The sequence below is a fragment of the Bos mutus genome, chromosome 11, assembly GCF_027580195.1.
Source record: "Bos mutus isolate GX-2022 chromosome 11, NWIPB_WYAK_1.1, whole genome shotgun sequence".
NCBI classification, from domain to species: domain Eukaryota; kingdom Metazoa; phylum Chordata; class Mammalia; order Artiodactyla; family Bovidae; genus Bos; species Bos mutus.
Window position 1 is genome coordinate 50,637,449 of NC_091627.1, and position 12,109 is coordinate 50,649,557.

A 12,109-nucleotide genomic window follows, 5' to 3' on the forward strand; every position below is an offset into this window, starting at 1 on the left:
TGATGACAATAGAAAAGAAAGGCAAAAATATATTGGGGGAGAAAGAGGAATAGATAGAGATAGAGGTATAAAGTCATCGCCTGGAGAGAATAAATCACAGGGGTTTGACAATCTTAAAACAACTGCAGCTGATATCAGGTTGGGAATGAGAGGGGGTGTAACATACCTGACGCTGCCAATGAAGGAGTGTAAAAAATGCGTGCACCATGTGATATAAATCCGTGCATGAACAAACACACTGATGCTTGTAGGCGAGGAGGCCAGTATCGCTTCTATCATACCAAACTGCCATTGGTTTGTTTGTCTTTATTTTTCTCTCTTGACTTAAAAAGTCACTTGGCACTGTGGCAAAACAAAGGCAGCTGTAACTTACCTTTCACGTTTGATATAGCTGTGCATATTTTTTGGTTCTAGCACTTTTGTAACAGTTACATTCCACTATCATCAAGCCCCAGCTGATGGTGGTAGGCGGAGCACGTGCTCCATGAAATCTCCATGTAAGTTCCTCAACTAAAGCATAACATCCACGAGGACAAACACCTTATACTATCCATTTTTGGATATCTCAAAATGCCTAAGTAGAGTGCCTGGTACAAATTAGGGTCTCAGTAACAGTCTTTGAATTGATAAAAGAATCACAATGCCCTTTTCAGAGACAGCACTCAATACAGGCTTGTGAAATGAGCACGTTTCACTTGTTTTAATACTTCCATCCTCTTTTAGTCCCTTTTAAAGCGCAGTCTCCCCTTTGTCCCCCAAAACCTCTCTCCGGCGTCGGTCACAACCGTCACTGCACTGGGGCCCTGCCCTCCTCCAGCGACTCGCTTTCTCCCGCTCACCCTTTTTTCCTGCTCTGCAAGCCCTATCCCCTTCTCCCCTAGGACCTCTCCCGCACTCGGTGGGTGTCTGTCCCTGGTCTTCGGGCGGCTCATTGCGTCCCCGCCCGCAGGGTAACGCTGTTGTCATGGACACGGCACCTGCGCCCTTCGGCAGTGCCCCTTCGCCACTGTCCCCTCCCCCCACCTGCGGCGCTGCCAGCCTCGCTCCCCCGCTCTGCCCCGCCCAGCCCCGCCCAGCCCCGCCCCGCCCGCTCGGCGCTCCCCAGGCCGCGCGCGCCCGTGGCCCCCGCCCCGTGCCTGCCCTAGCCCCACGGAGCGTCGAGCCGCGGGGGCCCGGGGGCCGCGGGGGCGCGCAAGCGAGCAGGCGGCTGCGCCTGCGCACTGGCCGCTTCCCCTAGCGGCGATTCGGGCCGCTGCCGCTCGCGCTTGGGCAGGACGCGGGGCGGGCGGGGGGAGGGGGGAGCGGCTTTGCTTCCAGCCGCGAGTGAGGCGGAGACCCGGGCTGGCGGGCGGAGCGGGAGGCACCGCACCTCGGCCAGAGGCGGCTGCTGCAGCTGCTGCCCTCTTCCCCGCCGCCGCTTCTCCAGTCCCGTTAGTGGTTACCCCTCCAGCTGCTGGGAACGGACGAGAGAGAGGAGGAGGGCGAGAAACTCCCACCGACCCACAGAGGTGAGTCCCAGGCAGAGCATCCTCCATCCTTGCCTGCCTCCCTCCCTCCTTGTCTCCCTCCCATCCTCTGCGTCCTCCCCTCCCTCCCTGCTCCCCAACCCTCCCGCCCTCATCCTTCCCAACATCCCTCTCTCCTCTCCCCTTCCAGCCTTTCTTTCATCCCTTTCTTCTTTTCTCCCAGCCCCGCTTCCTTCCCACCCTTTCTTTCTTCCCTGTCTTCCTTGCAGCCAGTCGCTCCAGAGCGCAGCTCTGCCTCGCTTTCCTCTTGTCTCCATCTCTTTTTTTTCCTCCTTTCTTCACCCCTTCCCCAGTGGGAGATCCCTTGCCTGGTACAACTGTCCGGATTCAGGGGCTTCCAAAAAATTGGGCACATCTACTGAGAGACACGCTCTTGCACAGCGGATACCCTGTGGATCTCTGTGTTGTTTGGATTAAGGGTCAAGTTGGATAGAGTACCGGGAACTGGAAGGAGAAGAGGGTCGAGGAAGAATCTGTGGATTTGTGCTGTATTAGGGTGGGGGTGGGGAGGGTTGTCACTTAGACATGTTGCCAACAACCCCCCACGCCCCTCTGTAGCAGTTTCTTTTTTCCTTCTGGGGAATTACATATTCCCAGTGTGTGTGTCACTAATTTAAAACCCAGTTTTCCCGGCTTTGATTGTCTCTGTGTGAGAAGCCACAAGGGGGGACGAGGAGAGAGGAAGAGAACAAGAGAGGAAGAGGGGAGGGGAGAGGGAGGGTGGTGGCGGTGGATGCCTGTATCTCTTTTCCCTAGGCCTCTTTGAATTGATATTTTCAAACCACCCGCCCAATATTTGCCTTGAAATTGAGCCCTTGTGTGCTTAGTTCTGCCACTGTCTACTTTAGAGGCAGAAACTCTAAAACTTTAATGTGTGTACCCCAGCATTATTTGTGGAATGTTTGGGTCAGCATACAAAAACACTAGGGTAGATGGATTTGGGGAAAACAGAGAGCAGAGGAGTGGAAGAGAGGCACTTTTGTTCATCATGAGTTAACTTCTAAAGGAGGACAATAGACTGGAGTGATGAGGTTATACTCCACAGGCTTAGAGATATATCGTTTTGATAGAATTAGCTGCATGATACCTTTAGCAGATAACCCTTACCTTTTCTCATGCACCTTACAGAAATCGTGAAGATGTTTGAAAAGTACTGTGTGATTCTGTTTGTGGTGTATACCAATGGGAAAGTTGAATTATCTTTGAGACTGTTGTGAACAGTTTAAAATTTCAGTTGGTTTTGCACCGTTTATTTTCACCAAGTGATATATTTTACTTTGCTTTCTTTAGCTTACACTCTAACCCCTTCTGTTATATATATTAATAGTGATTTGGCAATGCTCCTTTTAGCAAGTGTTGCTGCTGAAAGTTTATTCATACCTGATGGGATAGCCCTGCCTCAGAATTTTTAGTGTATTCATCATTTCAGAAAGATCCAACAAGTAGGATAAGTATAACTCAGAAATGGACTATTTAGAAGCCTGTATTTTGTTTTATCTATGCTCACCTTTAAAAAAACACACAAAAATAAAAACCCTTAATTTCTACAGATAGCTGTATTTTATGTTTAATGGATGTGTGGGGAGGGACTGAGGGACTGAAATTAATGGTGGATGCAATGAAGCTTCCAGTAAGAAACTATGCTGTGGAGCAAATTGTTGATTTTTTTTTTCTTTTCATTTAAGTTATTATAGGCTAGTGGTGCAATATGCACTTTCATATTTTATGGGAATGTAAAGTAGGAGTTGAGTTGAAGAGAATTACCTTCCAAAGTGATTGAGTGCTGATTTGACAAAGAGCTGACACAGTTAATCATCTGAATCAGTTTTTTTGGGGGAAGTGCATGATATTAGGAATGATGGATCCACCCCTTGCCCCAACTCCCCTTGATAGGATTGCAATTCCATTAATGGCTTGGCTGAAGCTTGGTGGAATTGTCAGTGTTACCAATGTCCTGTTGCAGAATTGCCATCAACCCTATCCATATTTGAGTGGTTACATTACTTAATAGCTAACACAATTGTAGGCAGGGCTGTTCTGTTTTGCTTTTGTTCATTTCCCTGGAATACCATGAAGCTAGTAAAAACCTTTGATAGTAGTTATATATGAACACAATCCGTTAGTTTTGTCCTAATTTACTTTCAAATGACTTTCCCCTCTTCTAGCATCTCTACTGTTCTTTCTCTGTGGAGCTTTGTGGTTGTGAGCTAGGGGAGGAGGCAGCCCCTCAGACAGCCCTGCTCTTCCTTGATCGCAGTTTTGATTTACAGAGTGAAGTGGGTGTATGCCTCTGTTTTTAATACTGTGCTTACTATGGAAAGAAAAATACTGTTTATTTGTCTCCTTTGTAAACATTCATCTAGTGAGTGAAAACAAAATTTACAAGTTATTAACAGATAGAAGAGAAGATAACATTTGTTTACAGCAAGATTTTGAGAGAGACTTGAGTAAAATGAACAAAATATGAAACTGAAGAACTAGTGTCTTAAAAAAGCAGCTCTGCTACTCTGATCATTATTCACTTTACAGATAAAGTCCAACCAACTTCCTCTGAAGAATTTAACTTCTGGAGACTTCTTGCTTTACTTGACTAGACCTTTAACAATGTATGGTACAGATAAAAACCCAGTAGTACATCTTATAGACCCTGTAGCAAATATTCTGGAACATTCTCTATGGTTTTCTCAGAGCTCTTAAAACCATGCAACCCTAAGCTAAGTGTATGAGGTTTTGAAAAGAAGTAAAAAGACACTGTCTTTGACCTTAGCTTATAGCCTAGTTGAGAACAGGCTTTTGCATGAGGTCATATTTCACAGTGGTAAAGAGCAAGATCTTTGGAGAGAGCTTTAGATTTGAGTGCATGCTCTACTTACGTAGTAGTGTTATGCCCTTGTGTATTATTTAAGCCCTTCCCGTCATTTGCAAAATGGGAATTATGGTAGACCTTGATTCTTAGGATTACTTAAAGGGTTAAATATGTTAATCACAGTACTTGAAATAAACAAAGCATATCTTAAACAGTATTATAATTAGGAAAATGATTTAAAACAATCTAAGACAATATATGATTATATGCTGGAAAGAAATAAAAAGCAGGTAAGTGGTTAGAGGGATTCTGGAGAGGACAGTTATTTATGTAGTCTAAGAATGATAATATTCAGGAGTTGCAGTGGGGCTTGGAAGGGTTTCATGCAGGGTGGGTACACAGCTGGAACAAAAGCAGAGAGGAGAAACACCGGTGTGTTTAGGAAAACTGATTACTTGACTACTGGGGAGTGTATTAAACAGTGTTAAACACATACGGTCAGAGTAATTAGCCTCTCACTCGGGACAAGACAACTTGTTGTATTGTGGGATCCATTTTATCACAGAATGTGCAGCTACCCAGAGGACCTGTTTCAGTTCTTTGTCTTACACAAAACCCTACACCAAGACACAGGATTCAAGGTCTGTGTCACAGTGAGGACCCAGAGTATTCTTTCTGTCTCTTTTCTTTAAACTTCAAGACAGAAAGTTGACCTTTCTAAATAATAAAGATTTAATATCATGATTATCTCAACTCTCTCTTGTTTTGCCTTAACTACAAGGAATATTCCAGAATACATACTTGGAGAATAGTAGCCATTATTATTTTATTTTGTCATACACAAAGCTGGGCATTATTAGGGTACTTGTATTTGCTGGAAGTTTCTTTTTTTTCTTTTTTTTGGTGTTCGAGATTATTAATGATTCTCAATGAGTTATGCTCTTTTCAAGTGTTTGCTGGGAGACTAGGGTGTTATGGCAACAGAAGGTCTGTCTGGGATTGTGCACTGAGCAAGGTAAACACCAGCTCAGTGTGGGGTGATAGTTGCCCATTGGCTATGTCTGTTGACATGTCTTTAGTTTTGACTGGTGTTTATTGGATCCAAAAGCGTAAATGATTTGTGTTGTTTTATAGAAAAAGGATTTCCAGAAAAATTTACCTACAAGTTGCAAGTTTCAGTGTTTATAGTACTCATGTTTACTTTATTTTTAATAGATAGACATAATTTCATTCTTTTCTCCAAAATAGTAAAATACTCTATAATTATTTTTTGTAGTTCTAATATACACAAAATTAATCTCAGGGATATTATCTTAAGATATATATGGTTAAAAACATGAATGTATTTCCCAAAACTAGAAATTTAACAGACACAGACTGTAGCATTTTTATTTTCCATTTTGGAAGCTTTCTTAATATTCTGATGTTTTAAGGATGCAGCAGATGTAAATAAAACTTTTTCCAATGTATCACTTCTAGTCAGTTTCATATTAAAGCACCAGTGATTTTTGAAAAACTACTTCTAGATGCTTTAATTTTCCTTGTAAGTGAATTTTTACTTTCGAGCTGAATTCTAACTCAACCACAAATATGCATTCCACAGCTCTTTGAAATTGTAACTCATTATACAAAAGTGATAGTCTGACCTTATACAGCTTAATTTTATAGGGCTTTTATTCATTCTTATTTAAAGGCCATATCTGTATATACAACTCAGACTGTTATTTTTCAGATGTGAAGATAATGTGCAATAACAGGAATGAAAAAGAAGCAACTATGTTCTCTGTAAATTAAGCAATGACCTTAACTTATAGAGAACATGGAAAAGTAGAATAAGGATGAGATAAAGTTAATTTTGTTTCATCTGTTGAGCTAAAAACTTTTTAACTGCTTGTTCAGTTAATAGGACACTTGTAATATGCTCGTATGTGTAAATGGGGCTTATATTGTTTGTTAGATATCTGCGGTAAATCCAAGATCCTTTTTTTTCATGGCACCTTGATATTTCACAACTCAAGCCATGAACTCCAGTGGGGGTATGTCAGTTCTTTGACAGCTACTCAGAAACCACAGTGACTCCGTAAAAGACCAGAGAATCTGATATTTGTACCAGAGCAAGTGGGCAAAACTCAGATCTGTCTCCATCAACTTTTGAGTTGGGTATTTATTTTGTAAGTAGAGAGCAAGAGGGCAAGAGGGCTCAGAAATGATGGATGGAAAGAAAGTGTAAATTTCATGTTAGTTTTTGGAGCTCTCTGCCCAGCAGGTTCAGCTATCCTTTTTGCCTCTTTACTGCCTCTTCACTGGTGGCATGTGTAATTTCCGAGGTGGGGAAGCCGATTTTCTTATGTAACATGAGATCAGCTTGTGACATCTAAAGCTCACTATCAGTCATTCTGGTCCCTTGGTGTGCCTGTGGGAGGGACTGTCAGCAAGTTTTTTCCAAATCTGTTTCTCTGGTACATTGTAAAGCAGTCCTGATGTTCTCTGTGTATCATTTTATTTCTTACTGTTTCTTTGTATCTATCTTATTTCTACCTTATGATTCTTGAGCTTTAAAATAACAGGGTATGGTTCATTCTCTTCTGATTTTCTGATTAGACAACATTTCCATGAGAAGAATACAGTCTTAAAATTTTGTCTTTAATTCATAGGGCTTGAGTTCAGTTCAGTCCAGTTGCTCAGTTGTGTCTGACTCTTTGTGACCCATGGACTGCAGCACGCCAGGCTACACTGTCCATCACCAAACTCCCAGACCCTACTCAAACTCACATCCACTGTGTTGGTGATGCCATCCAAGCATCTCATCCTCTGTCATCCCCTTCTCTTCCTGTCTTCAATCTTTCCCAGCATCAGGGTCTTTTCCAGTGAATTGGTTCTTTGCAGCAGGTGGCCAAAGTATTGGAGTTTCAGCTTCAGCATCTGTCCTTCCAATGAATATTCAGGAATGATTTCCTTTAGGATTGACTGGTTGGATTGAGGCAGTTGTTAAATATCATTGATGCATCTTTTAGTAAGGAGGTAGAAATGTCCCTTAACTACCTCATAAAGAGCTAATTGCCCTCAACTATTTCTTAGAAAAGGTGTCCCCTAACTCTTGAGAGTATACCAGTTGTCCCCAGTATTTTTCTTTAGACATCGATACCTGCCAGAGTAATTTCACAAAATGTGCTTCTGTTTTCCTTCTAAATGCAGAAATGGCATAAAGAAGTATATACAGAACTCATTGGGGAAAAAAAAAAGTGTCATCGTCTAAATTTATCCCTCTATTCAGTTATGCTATCTATGCATTTTAAAAATCACATTTATCTAACATGAATTCATTCAACAGGTATTTTTTTAAATGTCTGCTCCATGCAGAGCATTGGGCTAGAAAGTACAATTTTATCACAAAACTGAATCAGGAATTAGGACACCTGGGTTTTTCCTCCAGATTTTCAGCTGATTGACTAAGTGAAGGGAAGTGAACGTCTCCCAGTCATGTCTGACTCTGCGAGCCCATGGACTGTAACCCGCTAGGCTCCTCTGTCCATAGGTTTCTACAGGAATATTGGAGTGGGTACCTATTCCCTTCTCCAGGGGACCTTCCTGACCTAGGTTTTGAACCCGAGTCTCTGTGTTGCAGGCAGATTCTTTACTGTGTGACTAAACAAACTGGAAACCCTCCAAGGCTTATTAATTTAATCTGTACCTTTTTTAAGTGACTTGCAATGGACATGACGATAGAGTGTCTTCTAGCTATAAAATTCTGTAATTCCACTTGTGAATTTCCCTTAAAATTTCAAGGCGTAATGATGTATTTCTTACTGTGTCCTATTTGTTTTTTTCTTTTCTTTTGAAATATATACTGCTCCTGCATGAGAAAAACCTTTACCTTCAGTGTCACATGCTTTCCCTTGCCCAGTTCAGTTCAGTTCAGTCGCTCAGTCGTATCTCTGGGGTCACACAGAGTTGGACACGACTGAAGCAGCTTAGCAGTTAGCAGAAGAAATTACAGGAGAAACTCTTTATGATTTGGGGTTAGATAAAGATGAGTTAGTGGAGAAGGAAATGGCAACCCACTCCAGTGTTCTTGCCTGGCGAATCCCAGGGACGGGGGAGCCTGGTGGGCTGCCGTCTATGGGGTCACACAGAGTCAGACACGACTGAAGTGACTTAGCAGCAGCAAAGATGAGTTAGATAAAGTAGGTCCTAAAGGCTTTAATAATAAAGGAAAAAGATAAACTAGACTTTATCCAAATTAAAAAAAAAAACAAAAAACTTGTTTTTCAAAAGACTTCAGATTTGCTAGACCTATGTATCTCTATTTCTATCTCTATATATCTGAAAATGGAGTAGTTGTTCTGATTGTATATAGAATGCTTACATCTCAGTAAGACAATCCAACCAAAACAAAATATCTGAAGAAATATTTCATAAAAAGATATATGAATGAGCAGTAAGCATACAAAGAGGTGCTTGTCTTTTGTTCACTCAAATAATAAAATATAAAAGCCACAATATGCTACCACTGTACAAACACTAGAATGGCTAAATTTAACAATACTGACAATATCAAGTTTTGGAGAGGATCTGAAGCAAATGAAGCCCTCATACCTTGGTGGGATGTAACACCTTAGGAAACATTTTCTTCCTACTGTTAAAAATACTCTTATAGTACAACCACTCCCAGATGAAATGAAAACCTGCACAAAGGCATTTACATGAAAATTAATAGCAGTGTTACTCATAATAGCTTCAAACTAAAAACAACCTGAATATCCAACCAATCCCTATGTTAAAGTTACTTTTTTGAAGTAGAAAATAAAACTTCTGAGATATGCCCTTTACTTATCTGTAACCTGGCAGCAGAGGAAAGGGAATGCATTCAAAAGAATTTGTAAAAATGACAAGAAATGCTGAGGATGGGTGGCTCTAGTGGCAGACCTTGGGTCAGTATCCCCTCTCTGCTCTTCTCCATGATCCGTCTGCATCTAGACTTCATCCTTAGGTTTGGTGTTGTCTTGGCTGCTGCAGTTTTGAGCACACCATCATGCAGTAGTGATGTCTGCCAGAAAAAAAAGAGGAAACTTTTGCCAGAAGTCCTCCCTTATCTCTGATCTCACTGGCCAGCACTGGGTCCCTAGTTCAGCTAGCTGTAGGGGCTGAGATGGGTCAGCTATCCATGAAGCTCCTGGCTGTGGAGTGGAGGTGAAGAGGATGGCTGAGCTAAATGGAAGTTCAGTTAAGAAAAGGAAATGAACAGTTGGGTCAGCAAGCAACAGTGTTTGTTTCAAGTTGATTTAGCGGCCTGCCATGATGTTGTCAGTCTTGTGGGAAAGAGATTGAAGCAGAAAACAAGGATTGCAGTCACAGCTTGTTATTGTGGGTATGTACATAGAAACAGGTGACAGAGGTACCCTAGGAAAAGAGGAAGGGAGAAATTTAGATCCTAGATCATAGCTTGAACTGGAGTGGGAGGGAGTCTAGATCCAGGAGAATTGTGCATAGTGGGCAAGCATACAAATGATGATCGGCAGATCCAGGCACACTGGGGCCCGCGGAGCTGGGACAGGAGGCAAAAGTCAGTGCTGGCAGTAGTCTGGAATCCAGGCAGGCAAACTCGATTGCAGTTTGCCCATCTGTGAAATCAGGACCTCAGGCAAGAAGATTTTCATGTTTTGCTTGTTAAGGCAGAAGCTAGAACAGTAATTATTCTTTTTTTTTTTTTTTTTAATTGTCAACCACTTTAGATTCTAACTGTGTCAAGGAGAGGAGCCATACTTTTGCTTATTCTAATATTTCCCTGGTACAACCCTGGGCCCGCATTGGTTTCTTGATAAATGTTAGCTGATTGTATTAATTCTGCAAACTCATTCTGCCTTTGAACAAATCAGACAAGTTTCTGGTTCAACAAATGTTGCAGTCATTCATCAGATACTTTCTTACAAATTATTCAAAATGCTGTTTTGGGGGGCATAGCCCTGGCTCTGTATATGAGTAAGAATAGTATTAATACTTGATCCCCATAAATTGACAATCTAGTAAAGGTGAAAAGTGCCTGAGTGGTTTAAATGCCAGAGTATAATACAGTGTGTATTACAGTATGGTACTGACTTCTCAGGGGCATGGATCAAAAGTCTAGGCAGACCACAAATTGGAAACATTGCTTTAGCAAAGGATGGGGCAGAGAAGGGGAAGGAGAGGACTTTGTGTTAGTACTTTTCAGTTCAGTCCTGCGTTGGTCTGGGAACTGGGACAGGGCTGAGCCAGCAGGAAGATAGGATCAATGAGCACAGCAGTGGGAGAGGTGAAGGCACAACCAGGAGAACTGAAGCAGGGATGCTGCTAACTGCTAAGTAGGCAGCTGACAAGTGGGACTGAAATGAAGGGCAGAGGCTGGGAGTAGAGAAATATTTTGGCATTATCTGTATAAAGGTATCTCAAGAATGCAATAACAGAAAATACACTGTTTCAGAAAGAACATGTTTTGTCTCTGACCCTTCGACAATACATGCCCATTGTAGAACATCTAGAAAGCAACCAGAAAAAGAAACTTGAGAATAAAAATTATTGCCATCCATCTATTCGTTGAACATTGAGCTAATTTTGAGCTTTTTCCCCTTTGAGTGTATCTGAGTTTGGTGGGGGACTTGTTAAAGCAAAACTGAGATACAATTTTGTGTCCTATTTTTTTAAACTAAACATACTAAAGCACTTACTGGAACAATAAAAAAATCTTCCTCTATGCTAATTTCTATATAATGTTACATTGGTTGGAATTTACGTTTCTAGTTTTTGGCTGTCTACAGAGATGAAATGTTTCATAGATCTACTTTCAACTATGGGCTGTGTTATGGGCAGGAAGTTGACTTTGGTGGCCCCATGGGAGTGCCTCAAAGATACAGATCGTCAATATCTCTGGGCTATATATATATATATACACACACACATATATAATCAATATAATACATCATATGTATTATATATATAATCAATATAATATATATTATGCATAATGTATAATACTTAAGTGATAGGATGGTTGTATATATCATTTTTGATTCACATACACCTTAGCTGGTAGCATGAGTTATCATTATTATTTTTTCACTGCTGCCTGTTTTTTTATAGTGTGATTATACCATGGTTTATTTAATCTGTATGTTTTGATAGACAGTTTGTTCCTTTGTGCCTTTTATTTTACTTTTATTTCAAACTTTGCTGTGGTGAATATTCTTGTGTCATTTTCTTACCCACATACTTATTTTTGAAGGGTAGCTTGATACCTGTTAATTTTGGGTCATGAGATATGTGCATTCTAGATTTTAATAGTTGATGCCTAATTGCTCTTCAAATTAGTTGTACTGATTTATATTCCATAAGTAGATGTGAAAGTGCATATTTCCTTGTTCTTCTTATAAAACATAAAAGTTTTAAACTTGGAAAATTTACCACTGGTAAGTAAACATGGTATTGTTACTGAAAGGTATGTGGGGTCTGGCTGTTTGCTTCTCAAAAGCCAATAAAAAGCCAGGTTATTGGAAAGAAAAGTTTGCTTTGGACTTCCCTGGTGGCTCAGATGGTAAAGAATCTGCCTACAATACTGGAGACACAAGTTCGGTCCCTGGGTCGGGAAGATCTCTGGGAGAAGGGAATGGAAACCCACTACAATACACTTGCCTGGAGAATTCCATGGATGGCAGAGTTTGGTGGGCTGCAGTTCATGGGGTCACAAAGAGTCAGACATGACTAAGTGACACACACACACACACACACACACACACACACACACACA

At 41.3% G+C, this 12,109-nt stretch overlaps 1 protein-coding gene across 1 annotated transcript in view; it reads left to right on the forward strand.

Moving 5' to 3' along the window:
• Positions 1–1,263: 1,263 nt before the first annotated feature.
• CTNNA2 (catenin alpha 2) overlaps positions 1,264–12,109 on the forward strand; it is a 1,382,498-nt gene continuing 1,371,652 nt past the window's right edge. The window contains exon 1 of the mRNA XM_070379403.1: positions 1,264–1,508. The gene's annotated coding sequence lies outside the window, so the exon portion shown is untranslated. The remainder of the gene's footprint in view (positions 1,509–12,109) is intronic.